Source organism: Lindgomyces ingoldianus, assembly GCF_010093535.1.
Source record: "Lindgomyces ingoldianus strain ATCC 200398 unplaced genomic scaffold BDR25scaffold_5, whole genome shotgun sequence".
NCBI lineage: Eukaryota > Fungi > Ascomycota > Dothideomycetes > Pleosporales > Lindgomycetaceae > Lindgomyces > Lindgomyces ingoldianus.
In genome coordinates this window covers 153,384-168,552 of record NW_022985166.1, presented here as the reverse complement: position 1 = coordinate 168,552, position 15,169 = coordinate 153,384, and positions in this window count along the sequence as shown.

The following is a 15,169-nucleotide window of genomic DNA, read 5'->3' as shown; positions in this document are numbered from 1 at the left end:
ATCTTATACTATATATACCTCTAACTTTGTCTATTAGGACTGTTTAACCCTAGCCTTTTTACTGCTGCACATAGGGCAAACTATAATCTAGTTATTCTAAGAAAACCCTCTATTAGCCTAATAGCCTGTACATAGAACTGTACACCCTACTAGATTAGCCTCTACTATCTGTTCTACTTCTTTTATAGGAATATTACTAGACCTAAGTGCTTTCTAAAGTAAGAATTATAACATTAAACACTACTTTTTTTAAAAAGTATAGCTACTTTACAACACAACTTAGATTTTAACATAGCCTACACTATACTATTAGGATCTATAAAAGTTCCTACCTAAAGTAAAGCTATCCTAGCAGAACAGATTAATTTAATCTAGGATAATATTAAGAAACTCTAGTAGATTAGTAATAAGGTTAGTAAGCTTTTAAAACTTAAGCAAAAAATTACTAACCTTTACTAAAAAGTAGTAGAATTATAAAAATTTTTTAAATTTTTAAGCCTTTAAAAAGCTACTAACTAAGCTTATTAAATACATAAACTATAAGTAGAGTTAGTAAAGATTTAGAACATTTTAATAAAAAAAGTAAGTATTATAGCTAAAAAGACTTTAAAACTAGCCTTTTTAAAGCTTTTTAAAGAATTATTAAAGAACCTTTAACTATTCTTTATAAAATGTTACCTCTACATGTAATACAACACAAGAGCATTTTAGACTAACATAGAAATAATATCCTAGATAGGACTACACTTAGAAGGCCCCCCTATAATTTAGTTCTAACCTTATGCAGATAATTAGATAAACTTTAGAGTAAATAGTAAAGCACTTACTTTTAAAATAAAAAAAATATTTAGTAGCATTAAAAATTTTAAAGAAGCTCTAACAGCTATTTATAAAACTTTTAATAAAAAGAAAATTATAGCTAATAAGTTAAACACTATAAAATAAGAAACTAGTCTAGTCTAGAACTATGCAGCACGCTTTAGAGAACAGCTGGCTATCTGTAGATAGACAGACTAGAAGGCTCTCTGCCGCATGTTCTATAATAGACTAAGTAAAATAGTAAAAGATAAATTTATGCATAGCAAGAAACTAACTACTTTTAAAAACTTTATTATATAAGCAATAACCTATAATAACTATTATAAAGAGTGTAAAAGAGAAAAAAAATAAAAAGAAACTTCTTAAAAACTAAAGTTTATTTTTAAAAAGAAAGAGCTTTTATAATATAATAAAAAACTAATAGTTAGACCTTAGTTACATAAAGCATACATAGAGCTCCTCCTCTAAGAAGAGCTAAGTTCTAGGACGTAATAAGCTGCCCTTAATAAAGGAATAATAAAAGTAGCTAGAGGACAAGGCCTGCCTAAACTATAAAAAAGTAAGACATTTTTGCTAAAATTACCTAGACTTTTAAAAAAGAGAGAATAAAAATACTACTGTAATAATAAAAGCTATTACTGCTAAATACAGCCTTATAGATAAAAAAATATTAGAAAAATTAGACAATAAACTCTACTAGTAATGCAAAGAAAACTACTTTTTAAGTAACTACCTTAAAGTATATTAAAAGGTAGTTATTTAAAATTTTAGTAGCTTTAATATAGTGTTACAGAACCTTATAATTTTTAAAAAATATAAAGAAGAGACTTAGATCTAAGGATATATTATAAATATTTAGAAAAAAGAAAAATAGTTCTCTTTTTAAGACTAGACCCCTAGCACTTTAGCAAAAAAGCTCTTTTAATAGTTTTAGAAATATAAATGCTAGAAATGTAGTTTACAACACAACTACCTAAGTTATTGCATAGTTATGCTCTACTAAATAAATATTAGTAATAACTACCTTACATTTAACATTATACAACATATAGCTAAAGTTAAATATAATATTATAAAAAAAAATAATAGTAGTTCTTTATAAAAATCTAAGACTAGAAACTAAAAGGACTAGGTAGACCTACTAAGTTTAAAGTCCTAAAGCTAGTACCTAGGAAGCCTAAGACACTGCTTCTAAGCCTTACAATTAGCAAGAAGGCTTTAGTAATGTAATAGAGCTACAGTTAGTGCGCACTTTATAGAAATAAAACCTATAGCACTAATAACTACTAATAAAAAGGACATCCTGTTTAAATAGTACAAACACAGGAATACCTACAGTAGACTTAGGAGAGTCCCTTTAATATGTTACATAGACCTAATAATTATCTATACCCCTAGTACTAATGCACGCAACAGTATTGCATTAAGCATTAAAATAATAAGCATAGAACAGGCTAGTAGCTTACATAGAAAAAGAACTATAACAGTTGCCTATAGTAAGAGATAGCCTTAGCCTGCAAAACTATAAACTGTTACACCTGCTAAACTGCCCCCCTACACAAACAGAAAGGATAAGTAGTGTGTAAAGAATAAGACAACTATAAGTTTTACTACTTTTAGTAAAAAGCAGTAAGAAAGGAAGACTACCTAACATTACATTACCTAGTTAAAGATTATAAATGTAAAGCAGCTAACTACTATAATTAAGAACATTAAATCTATAAAAAAAAATAAGTTTAATAATAACTTATAAAATATTAACTTATATTTTTTTTAACAAAAAAGTTAAACATAACATATTAGCAGTAATTACAGTAGGATAAGCAGCAGGACACAGCCTAACAACCACCTTCACGTACAAAGGGTGGCCTAGACTAGCCTTTATAGATAGCAGATGCACCTTTACTACTATAAATAAGAATTAAGTAGATAAATAAAGTATACTATTTTACATAAAAAAAACCTGTTTAAGGTAACCCTTACTAACACATTATTAATTAAATATAGTAGAGAATAGATTAACCTAGAAACCTATAAAAAAGACTTTAAAACTCTTAACATAAAAGACTAGAGATCTATAAATATACTCTAGCTAAAAGGCAAATATAATGCAATTCTAGGCTATAATTAGCTTAAGACACATAATTCTGTAATTAACTAGAGAACTATAACTATAGAAACTTCTAACAACTATGCACACATAACCTAGTTAGCATGCCATAATAACTAATGCCTAGTTTATAAATAAGCAAAATAAAGTAGCAGTTACTACTTTAAAAAAAGAAAACTCTAAAAATTCCCTTACTAAAAGCTAAAAGCTTAGGTAATAAAAATAAAAAAAAAAAACTTAAAAAAGTCCTTTATAAAAAAATTAAAGCTAATAAAAATATAAAATAGATTAGTGTTATCTAAGCCTAGAAAAAGGGCCACATCTTAGCTAAATACAAAGATTATAAGAATATGTTTAAGACACTAGAGGACCTAGAAGAACTACTACTACACTAGCCTTAAGATTATGCTATTAACTTAATAAAAGATTATAACCTAAAAACTTATAAGCTCTATCCTTTAACAAGGACATAGAAGAAGGCCTTATAAGAATATGTTAATAAGATGCTAGCATAAGGCTATATCTAAGAAAGCTACAGCTTAGTAGCTTTAGCTATAGTTTTTATAAAAAAGAAAAAAGAAAAAATCTAAGTTTATTAGAACTATAGAACCTTAAATAATAATATAATCTAAGATTAGTTTCCTTTACTAATTATATAAGATATTATAAACTAATTAAAAGGAACCTAGTACTTTATAAAGTTTAATGTACAAGACAGATTTAACAAGATAAGGATATAAAAGGGAGATAAGTAGCTTACAGCATTTAGAACTCTATAGGGACTCTACAAACTACTAGTAATGCTATTTAGCCTAATAAATGCTCTAGTAATGTTCTAGTAAATTATTAATATAGCTTTTAACTTATACCTTAATGTCTTTACCCTAGTATATTTAGATAACGTCCTCATCTATTTAAAAGATACCCTAGAAGACTATGTACAGAAGGTATAAAAAGTCTTAGAACACCTTAGGAAGTACAGACTTTACCTACAGCTCTCTAAATGCAAATTCTATATTACTAAAATAAAATACTTAGAATTTATAATTAATAAAAAAAAAAAAATTAACTTAGCTAAAGTATAAAAAGTACTTAAATAGCTAGAACTTATAATAGTTAAAGAAGTTAAGAGATTCTTAAGACTATTAGGCTATGTTAGGTAAATAATTAGGGACTATTTAAAAATTGCTATACTATTAATAAATGCTATAACTAAGAAACAGGTAGCAGCAAAATTTATTTAGACTCTATAAATAAATAAAGTGTTTATAGTGCTAAAACAAGCTATAACAGCTAAGCTAGTGCTAAGAATATATAACCTACAACTAGATACTAAAATCCACACAGACGCATCCCTAGAAGCTAGCAGAGCTGCGCTCTATTAGAAACAAGAAGATAGAAAATAGCACCTAGTTGTGTACTACTCTGCTAAGTTCTTAGGACCTAAAGTAGGCTACAGCATACCTAATAAAGAACTAAAAGCAATATTAAATGCTATAAGAGTATAGGCTATAGAGCTACATAAAATAGTAAAGCTATTTTATATTATAATAGACTATGCAAACTTAGTCACATTTCTAACAGTAAAGAAACTATTACTAATGCACATAAGATAAGTAATAGAGCTTACACAGTTTAACTGCATTATTAAGCATGTTCTAAGAACACAGAACTAACAGGCTAACGCTCTTAGCTAAAGACTAGACTACTTTAATAGTAAAAAGGAAAAAACTAAGAAGTTTACACTTTTTAAAGAAACTAATAAAGGATAAATTTATAATAAGCCTAGACCTATAAAAAAATTCTACATGCTTATAGCTAGTAAGTAGGGATAGAAGAATTTAATTTAAGAATATTATAAATCTCTAATGTTTAGACACCTAGGAATTAGCACCCTCTAGAAAAAACTAAGGGCTGCTATACTATAACAAATACTAAAGGTAAAGCAACTATGCACAAAGGTGCTTAGGGAGTGTAACACCTGCAACAGAAACAACCTGCAGAGGCACAAGGCCTATAGGTACCTATAACTAATTAAAGCACTAAAGCTACTATAGACAATAATTATAGTAGACTTTATTACAGAATTACCCCTATCTAAGAAACTAGGGATAGATAAGATGTGTAATATAATTATAGTAGCTTTAGATAAAACTACTAAGTATTTACATACTTAGCTCTTAAAAAAAATAATAACTGCTAAAAAATTTATTTATAAGTTAAAATAAAATATAATATTAGTATATAGATGCTTTAAGATTATTATCTTTAACTAAGATAAGCTATTTACTAGCAGCTTCTAGAAAGTAGTAATGCAGCACTTTAGTATAACACATAAGCTATTAATAGCCTACTACCTGCAGACAGACAGCTAGACTAAAAAAGTAAATGCAGAAGTAGAAAAGTACTTAAGAAAGTACATCTTTTACACTTAAAATAATTAGATAGTATAGCTTCTAATAGCATAGCTAGCTATTAATAATATAAAGTTAGCTATAATAAAAGAAACGCTGTATAAAGCTAATTTTAGATATAACCCCTACTTTACATTACACAGAAATTAACCTATAGACTTATAGAAGTTAATAGATTAGCTAACAGACCTATGTTAGATACATAAAAAGTTAGCTATAGAAGCTAAATCTAGTAAAAAAATAATAAAAAAGTATGTAAATAAATTATAATAACTAGGACTAAAAATCTACTTAGAAGACTATGTGTATTTTAATACTAAAAACCTTAAAATACCTAGGCCCTTTAAAAAGCTAGTAGAGAAAAAAATAAGACTATATAAAGTTTTATAAACTTAACAGGATAATTGTAAGCTTAAGCTTTCTTTATATATAAAAATACATCTATAGTTCTATGTCTTTAGGCTTAAAAAAGCACTTAAAGAAATTCCTTTATCTATATAAAAATAAAAAAATAAGGAAACAGAATATAAAGTTAAACATATTATAAGTAATTAAAAGAACTAAAAAGAATTTTTAGTAAAATAAAAAAAGTAGCCTACTAGTAAAAACACATAAAAACTAGCTAAGAATTTATAGAACGCGCAGCTGTTAGTATAAAAGTACTTTTAAGCTTGTTTAAAAGAAACTAGCTAGGCAATAAAGCACCTATATTAAAAGAAATAGCTACATTATTACTAAATAGTAGCAGCTTTTAGAGACAAGTTCTAGCTAATAAAGGTTAAAAAAGAAAATAGCCTTTTACTTTAGCTTTAAAAGCTTTTATCTTATCTAAGAAGAAAAGGTCCCCTTCTAAGTATTTTACACAACAGGCCTTTAATAGATCTAGTAATTTTTAGATATAATCTTATCTAGAACGCTCTTTATCTATTACCCTTAGCATCTTTTTTTATAAACAGAGTTGCTTCTAGTTTTAAGCCTATTACCTATCTTATAACACGCAGTTTTAGGCCTGTAAGGCTTTAGCCTTTTAAAGAAGTGTTTTTTTCTCTTTCTTTAAATAATCTTATGTAGTGTTAGAAATAAAGGTGTTATATTTACTATACTTTTTTACACACTTAACGCATTTATTTAAGAATAAAGTTAACACATAAAATAACTCTAAAAATTAGTAAGCGCTATAAGGCCTTATCTTTGTCTAATAAACAGAATTAAAATAAAAGGCAACATAAGAATAATAAGATAAATAAGACTAATAAGCTATTTAGTATAAAAAAAGTAGATGTTAAAAATGCTTTCTAGCAGGTAAGCACTTACTTTATAAATAAACTTTTACTAACACACCTGTGTAAGCAGAGCAGCAAGGACGCTGCTAGAAAGAAGGGGCAGCGTGTTACAGTCTACAGTTAGACTAGCGTAACTCCACTAACAGTGCTCTATAATCTAGCTAGATTAGAACAGGGCTTGCTTATAAACTAATTAGAGAACATAAAGGCAACACAGCTACCTATAATTATAGAAGAATGCATTATTTAATAAGAGGATAGTCTATAAGTCTAGGGAGTTAAAGAGAGCTTATAAAAGCCCTTCTTAGTAGACTCCCCCTAGCTCCTGCTAGCTCCCCTTAGCGCCCTAGCATATGTATATAGTTCCTACATTAAATAACTTTTAGAAGGTGTATTTAATATTTAGTTTATTTACTGTCGCGTAAGAGAGCACATGGTCCTGGTGTCGCACCTGTGTTTCGGACGAGCAGCCTGAGACACTTGGCGCCGGAGCTCCCACTACATAGGCAGGCTCCCTATGAGCCTCTCATAGTCAATAGACTTGCTCCTCATTGCTCCCTGATCAGCGGTTGCGACATTTACTATATAGACTAAGTAGCATTTAGCTTTCTAAAGAGCTGTAATACTATTTATATATCTTACACTATATATACCTTTAACTTTGTCTATTAGGACTATTTAACTCTAGCCTTTCTACTGCTGCACATAGGGCAAACTATGATCTAGTTATTCTAAGAAAACCCTCCATTAGCCTAATAGCCTGTACGTAGGACTGTACACCCTACTGGATTGGCCCCTACTATCCGTCCTACTCCTCCCATAGGAATATCACCAGACCTGAGTGCTTCCTGAAGCAAGGATTGTAACACCTTGTCTCTTTAAAGCTATAATAACTACTCTAGTTAATATCTAGCTTATTATAAAGCTTAACTTATTAAAGTTATATATGTCTTTATCTTAGATACTATACTTAGCTTTTATGTTAGCTACTAAGTAAAACTAGCCCTAAATAACCTCTAGATTCTTATAAAGCACTCTTTTATAATTATACTTATAATTAAACTTTATTATAAACTTAAAGCAGTGCTTAACTTATATACTAGGCTAGTTTAAGCTAAGCTAGCCTAGATTACACTCTACGCGCAAGGAATTAGCTATATTAGCTACAGCTATAAGCCTAAAAAGAAATTTATATGTAATAAGCTTAAGTATATACTTAATAACTACTTTTTTTTAAGCTTAGTTAAATTCTTTAATTTAGGCTAGCATTCTGCTTCTAAAGGCTGTCTAGCGCGTTAATTACTTAGTGTTATGTAAAAGACATTATAGATAGCTATAGCGTGTTATAAAAAGAGTTTTAAGTTTTATTTAAAAGCCTAAAAAGTAAGCTATATTTAATATTCTTTAGAAGATTTAATCTAGTGTTGTTGTTAAAGCATTATGTAGATAGGTAGAGTGTGGTAGAGGCTTAGTAAAAGTGGCCGGCCAACCTGTGTAGCTAGCCAACCTGTTAGGTACGTTACTAGGCCTAATTTATTATTTATTTAACTTATAAGTAATAAAGTAAAAAATGCTTAATGCTTAAAAAAGTTAAAATCTTATAGCTAAAAGTTTTATATATAGTTAAAAACAGCTTAGTAGATTAGCGCAGGTGTAAGGGAGCTACTATTAGTATAGATGTAGGCTATTATTATAATCTACTTATAATTACTATTTTATATAAGCTGCTGCTTAATACCTTGCTTATACTACTATTTAACAAAAATTTACTTTATTTTTAATAGTACTTTAATTAAAAAGCTCTTTTTATTTATATTATAAGTATGCTATAGTTTTATACTATATTACTTAATTTTTTTTACGTACAAGCTTAAAATATAGTAAGTACTTAAATGCTAAGTTAGCTTTGTTACGCGCAGCGTCTATACTAGATGTCTATTAAGATAATATGTTAATAAAGTGCCTTTTAATAAATTAATTAACTTAGCTTTTACTAGCTTACTTACTACTTATTTTTATTATAAAAATTTAAATTATTTATCTTAAAAAGAATAAACTTTTTATATAAAGTTTATTAATATGCTTTACTAGCTTTTTTTTTTACACTAAGCTAAGTAGTTACTAATTTTTAAGTTTCTCTACATGTAGGCTAGTAACATGTTAGTAATGCCTTAAAAGTGTAGATTAATTAACACTATACTGCCTAGCTACTGCAGCATAATTTAGTAATTTTCTAGGTTTTAGTAATTTTAGCAACTCTAAAGTAGCCTTAATACTGCCTATATTAGTTAAGAGAGAGGTGGTTGAAGTTTTAACATCTTCGCGCAGAACCGTGCATTACGCGAGGCCGTGCATTACACGCTAAAACACTGTATGTAGTCACAAACAGATTTCTAAGGCCGGCAGACTTAAAGAAGCGACTCTTATGGAGAGCAAATGTATCAAAGTTTAATAGAGCGTCTACAATAGAAGCTCGTTGAACAGAGACGGAGCTGAGCTTCAGCTCTTATTTATCTTAGGTGCTCAGCCGACTGTGCAGAGAAGCTCGGGGCCTCTAAGAACCCTGCAACTAGAAGGGGGACCCCTACCGTGTTTTAGCGCGTAATGCACAGCCTCGCGTAATGCATGATTTTAGCAGTCTGCGCCTTTAACTTTTAAAGCTCTAGAGACTCACACAAATAATAGATTATATAGATATTTTATTGTAGTACTAATTACATGCTATAGATTCTATTCCTAGCAATAATTTACATGTAATACCTTACTAGGAAGTTAATTTGCCTGCTGCACTAAGTTCTACCTAATATAGGCAATTGTTACGATTTCCACTTACTAGTCACGTGCTAATGAGGACGTGCGTTGGGTGCGCGGGCCTAGGTGGTGATATAGCGTCAGGTTTTTAAGGGATAAGTCTAGTCCGGATGTACAGTCCCTTCTAGAGACTTACTAGAGTGAATGTTACGACCTATGATTAGGCTGTAAGCTACCACCCAAAAGCGCCCCACTGTTTAGACAAGCAAGGATGGACCCCTTGGGTCACCCCACCCAAGGACGTATCATGTGATCCGACAGACGAAGAATGGACAGCCCTAACGGACAGACTAGTAAGCAAGTGTCTAATCTAGTAGGTAGTTAACAGTTAAGTGTAATGTTACAATCTTTACTCTAGAGAAATAGTGTCCAGAGAACTCTAGGCCTAGGAGGGAGATGTTACAATCCTTGCTTCGGGAAGCACTCGGGTCTGGTGATATTCCTATGGGAGGAGTAGGACGGATAGTAGGGGCCAATCCGGTAGGGTGTACAGTCCTACGTACAGGCTATTAGGCTAATAGAGGGTTTTCTTAGAATAACTAGATTATAGTTTGCCCTATGTGCAGCAGTAGAAAGGCTAGGGTTAAACAGTCCTAATAGACAAAGTTAGAGGTATATATAGTGTAAGATATATAAATAGTATTATAGCTCTTTAAAAAGCTAAATGCTACTTAGTCTATATAGTAAATAAACTAAACATTAAACACACTTTCTAAAGGTTGTTTAATGTAGAAACTATATACATATGCTAGGGCGCTAAGAGGAGCTAGCAGGAGCTAGGGAGAGTCTACTAAGAAGGGCTTCTATAAGCTCTCTTTAACTCCCTAGACTTACAGCCTGTCCTCTTATTAGATAATGCATTCTTTTATAATTATAAGTAGCTGCGTTGCCTCTGTGTCCTCTAATTAGTTTATAAGTAAGCCCTGTTCTAATCTAGCTAGATTATAGAGCACTATTAGTAAAGTTACACTAGTCTAACTATAGACTGTAACACGCTGCCCTTTCTTTTTAGCAGCGTCCTTGCCGCTCTGCTTACACAGGTGTGTTAGTAAGAGTTTATTTATAAAGTAAGCGCTTACTTACTAGAAAGTATTCTTAACATCTACTTTTTTTATACTAAATAGCTTGTTAGTTCTATTTATTTTATTATTCTTATATTACCTTTTGTTTTAATCTTTTTTATTAAATAAAAATAAAGCCCTACAGCGCTTACTAATTTTTAGAGTTGTTTTATATATTAACTTTATTCTTAGATAAATGTGTTAAGTGTGTAAAAAAGCATAGTAAATATAACACTTTTATTTCTAACACTATATAAAATTATTTAAAGAAAGAGAGAGAAACGCTTCTTTAGAAAGCTAAGGCCTTATAGGCCTAAAACTGCGTGTTATAGAATAAGTAATAGGCTTAAGACTAGAAGCAACTCTGTCTGTAAGAGAAAATGCTAGAGGTAATAGATAAGAAGTGTTCTAGATAGGATTATATCTAAAAATTACTAGATTTATTAGAGGCCTGTTGTGTAAAATACTTAAAGAGGGACCTTTTCTCTTTAAATAAGATAGAAGCTTTTAAAGCTAAGGTAAAAAGCTGTTTTTTTTAACCTTTATTAGCTAGAACTTATCTTTAAAGGCTGCTACTATCTAGTAATAATATAGCTATTTTTTTTAATATAAGTGCCTTATTACCTAGCTAGTTTTTTTTAGATAAGCTTAAAAGTACTTTTATACTTGTGATGACAAGCACTGTCTCTACTACCGTATAGAGCTGGGGAAGCAAGGCAGAGTAGGTCGGCTCTATTTCAGCTACACTAAGATAGAGAGGAGAAAGGGAGCTTTAAGGGCAGCTTTGCAGAAGAAGTGCTTGCGGCGCTAAGGCGCTAGCAAGGACGCTAGCGCTAAGTAAACTAATAGCGTTGCGCTAGTTGCACCCCCTATATCCTAATTAGCTGCACAGGCAGCTTGTTATGTAAAGCGCGACAGAGCTCTCTGCGTAGGACTGTCACATCACCCCCTTCTAAGGCAGTCTTGTCTCTAAGACTAGGTAGTTTAGCGCCTCTATGTTAGTCTTTAAACTAGTTAAAACTCTAGCGTAGGTTAATTATTAACTTTTATAAGTTTTATATTTTTACCTTTTTTATACGCTTGCAACTAGGCGTCTAGTTGCGCTGGCAGACTAGGCTTAGTAGGATATGCTTAGTAGAAGTCCTTTACCTTATGCAAAGCTCTAAGGAATCTGTTAGCATTATACTAGGTAGGGTTAGGATTATAGCCTACCTATAAGGCTTAGTATTAGAGACGCCTGCAGTAGACATGACTATCTAAGATGTCCTAAACCTGCTACTTAGAGTAACTGTTAACCTTAATTAGCTTCTCTAGAGGCTTAACCTAACCTAGCAGCGTTGTAGGTGCTGCCTGCTGTAGGCAGTCTGCGTAGAAGATGTTGTGCATCCTTATGTACAGGGGGAGCTTAAGCTAGTACAAATAACCTCTTATGCCTATAATTAAATAGGGCCTGTACATCTGCTAGTTAAGCTTCTAGCTAGGGCGCTCTATAGTAAAGCTTTTAGAAGTTATGTATACTTTATTACTTACTATAAAGTTAGGCTTATGCTGCTTTTTATTTACCTAAGCTGCTTACTACTTTTAGGCTTAAGTAATGCTCTTTCTTATAATTTTAATTACTTGTTGTACAGTATTATAGCAGAGCTTAGCATAGCTCTAAGCCTTCTTATATAAAATCTGCTTTAGTATAGTTAGTAAGCGTCTTGTACATGCCTTCTAGTTCTAGTAGTGTGTTAGATAATAGCTAAACTTAATTTTAAACAGTAATAACTTTATTATCTTATGCAGTAAAGATGCTTAAGCCTAGTCTATATAAGGCAGCAGGTCTAACTAGTTGTCTTAAAAGTAATTAATAAATAAACATAGTTACTAGTTAATATACTAATTTAGCACCTTTATGTTACTATTAGTCTAAAGATAGTAGGGCGTAGAAAGCTTTTATTTAACGCTAGTAAGGCAGTAAAGCTTATTTATAAATATAGAGGTAAACTATAGTCTATAGTTAGAAATAATTAATTAAGAGGGTCTATAGACACGCTAGATATAGCAATAGTATAGGTCTGCAGCTCTTACAGCAGTAATAGTCTTATAGCACAGCAGTAAGAAGCAGCGCTTGCTTAGACAGTCTACTATAATAAATGTGTTATTATAGCTAGCTTAATTAAGTAAAAATAACTTAAAATTTATAAAAATGTTTTACTATACTTACTTAAGTATTAGTAGTAGCTTAAGGAGCCTTAGAGTCTTATCTTAAAAAATATAGCTCTACTAATAGGCCTTATAGGCGCTAATATAGGTCTTAACATTCTAGCTTATACTTAGCTAGTAGTACTGCTTGCGCAGCAGCTTAGTTATTTTTCTAGTCCTAGAATATGCAGTAAGTTGTGTTGTGTAAACAGTGTAGATAAGGTAGGTTCTTAGAAACTAAACAGCTAGGACTATAAGCTTCCCTTTCTTTAGTAGTAGGCCTTTAGTGTTAAGCTTTTATTATAAGCTAAAATCCTGCGCTTTATTATAGCAGTATTATAAGCTTTTATAATTTTAATTAGCATTTAAGATCTAATTAATAAGCTTATATAGTTAATTTATTAGTAGCAGCTCTATAAGCTTCTTATTTAGTAGAGGGGTGCTCTATAGAGCAGCGTGTAATTAAGTAATAAAACTAACACTAATCTACTTTTAGCTTAAAAAAAAGTGTGTATAAGCAGCTTTATTTTTTTTATTTTATATTTTAAGCTTTTTCTACTTTTTTAACAGCGCGTCTGCAACAATGTTAGCAGTGCCTAGGCAGTAGGTTAGCGTAAGGTTAAAGTCTACTATTAGCATAGCCTATTACATCTAGTAAGAGGTAAGCTTACGCTTAACAGTAAAGTACTTAAAAGCTTAGTAGTTAGTAATTACTATAAATAGCTTATTTTATTATAGGCTTATTAGCTGCGCTTACTACTTTTATAAGCCTTAAATAACTATAAGCATTTTTTTATTATGTATATTATAGTTTATCTGCAGCAGGCTTATAGTCTTAGAGTAGAACGCTATAGAGCGCTAGATACTGTTATCCTATAGCTGCAATAGTACTCCTGCAATAACTTTATTACTTATGCTAGTCTTTATACACGTCTTATAATTTAGTAAGTAGTGCATAAGAATGTTATTTAATAGTATAAAGTCTTTAGTGCGCTTAAACGCAGCTAACTTATGCTCTTTTAAAAGATGCTAGGCGCTACGCTTAAGCAGCTTTGTAAGTAGCTGTATAATGCAACTATAGTCCTTAAGAAAGGCGCAGTAGAAGTTGCAGAACTCTAAAAACAACTGTAGGCTCTTAATTAAAATTAGTATAAGCTAGTCTTAAATAGTAGCTACCTTAGTAAAGTTCTTGCAGATTTTATTTATACTAATAATAAGACCTAAGAATTTTATTTTAGTAACTATAAATTTACTTTTTTTAAAGTTAATCTATAAGCTAGTGTCTTACAGATAATATAAAACCTTAGTAATATATGCCTTATGCTGTAAAGGGTTATCTAAGTAGATTAAAATGTTATTAAAGTAAGCTATATAAAAGTTATTAAGTAGGCTATGTAAAACCTAATTAATATATTACTAAAAAGTTATAAGGCTATTATAAAGTCTAAAAAGTAGCATGTAATACTTATAGTTACTATAGCACATTTAAAAGGTAGTTAGGTCCTTAACTTTTTTAGTAAGCTAAATGTAATAAAACACTTATTATATATTAAGCTTAGTAAAAACCTTAGCTGTAGCTAGCTATGTAAGTGTCTTTTAAATTAAAAGTATTAAGTAAGTGTTTTTTTTTATAATTATGTTAAGCTTATAATAGTTTATATAGAACTTTTCCTTTTTTTCTAGCTTTTTAGTAAACAAGACTAAAAAAGTGTAGCTAGTGTTACTATGCGTAATAAATCTGCGTTACAGGTAGTTGTCTAGATAGTCCTTAACTAGCCTAAGCTGCTCTAGAGACATGCTGTATAGTAGGCTGCTTAATAAAGTGTTCTCTGCTATTAGCTTAATATTATAGTTAACACTAGGTTAGTGTAGTAGCAGTTTATTTAAGTCTCTTTTTAAGAAGTAAGCTAGTGTAGCTTTAGCGTACACAGGGGATAGTAACTTCTTAAGCATTAGCTGTTAAAGCTTATTCTTAGAATTAACTATTATAAGTGCTTAGTAGTCTTTAATTAGTTAATTAACCTTATAAACACTAATATGTCTAATTATAACATCTTTGCGCCTTATGTGTAGCATAAACGCAGCAGTGTTAATTACATTTACCTCTAGCCCTACCTTAGTAAGTGCTTTTTTAGAGACAGCTAGTTAACATTAGCGCGCTTAATTAGCGCTAAGGGGCATTAGTTAAAAATTAAGTTACTTTTTTATTTTTTTTAAGTTCTACTACTAATTATGCTTTTAAGTTAATTAAAGTTAGTATTAATTAATTTTTAATATCTTTATAAACTTATTTTATTAGTTAGTGTTTACTTAATAAAATTAGTTAATCTATAGGGACACACTACGCATAAAGATAATAATATTACACTTATAGTCCTACATCTAATTATTATCTAGCTACTAAATTAATTATTTTTTATAGTTAATTTAGACACTAGCCTTTTTAAAGACCTTACAGCTTATAATTAAGTTATAATAGCCTGT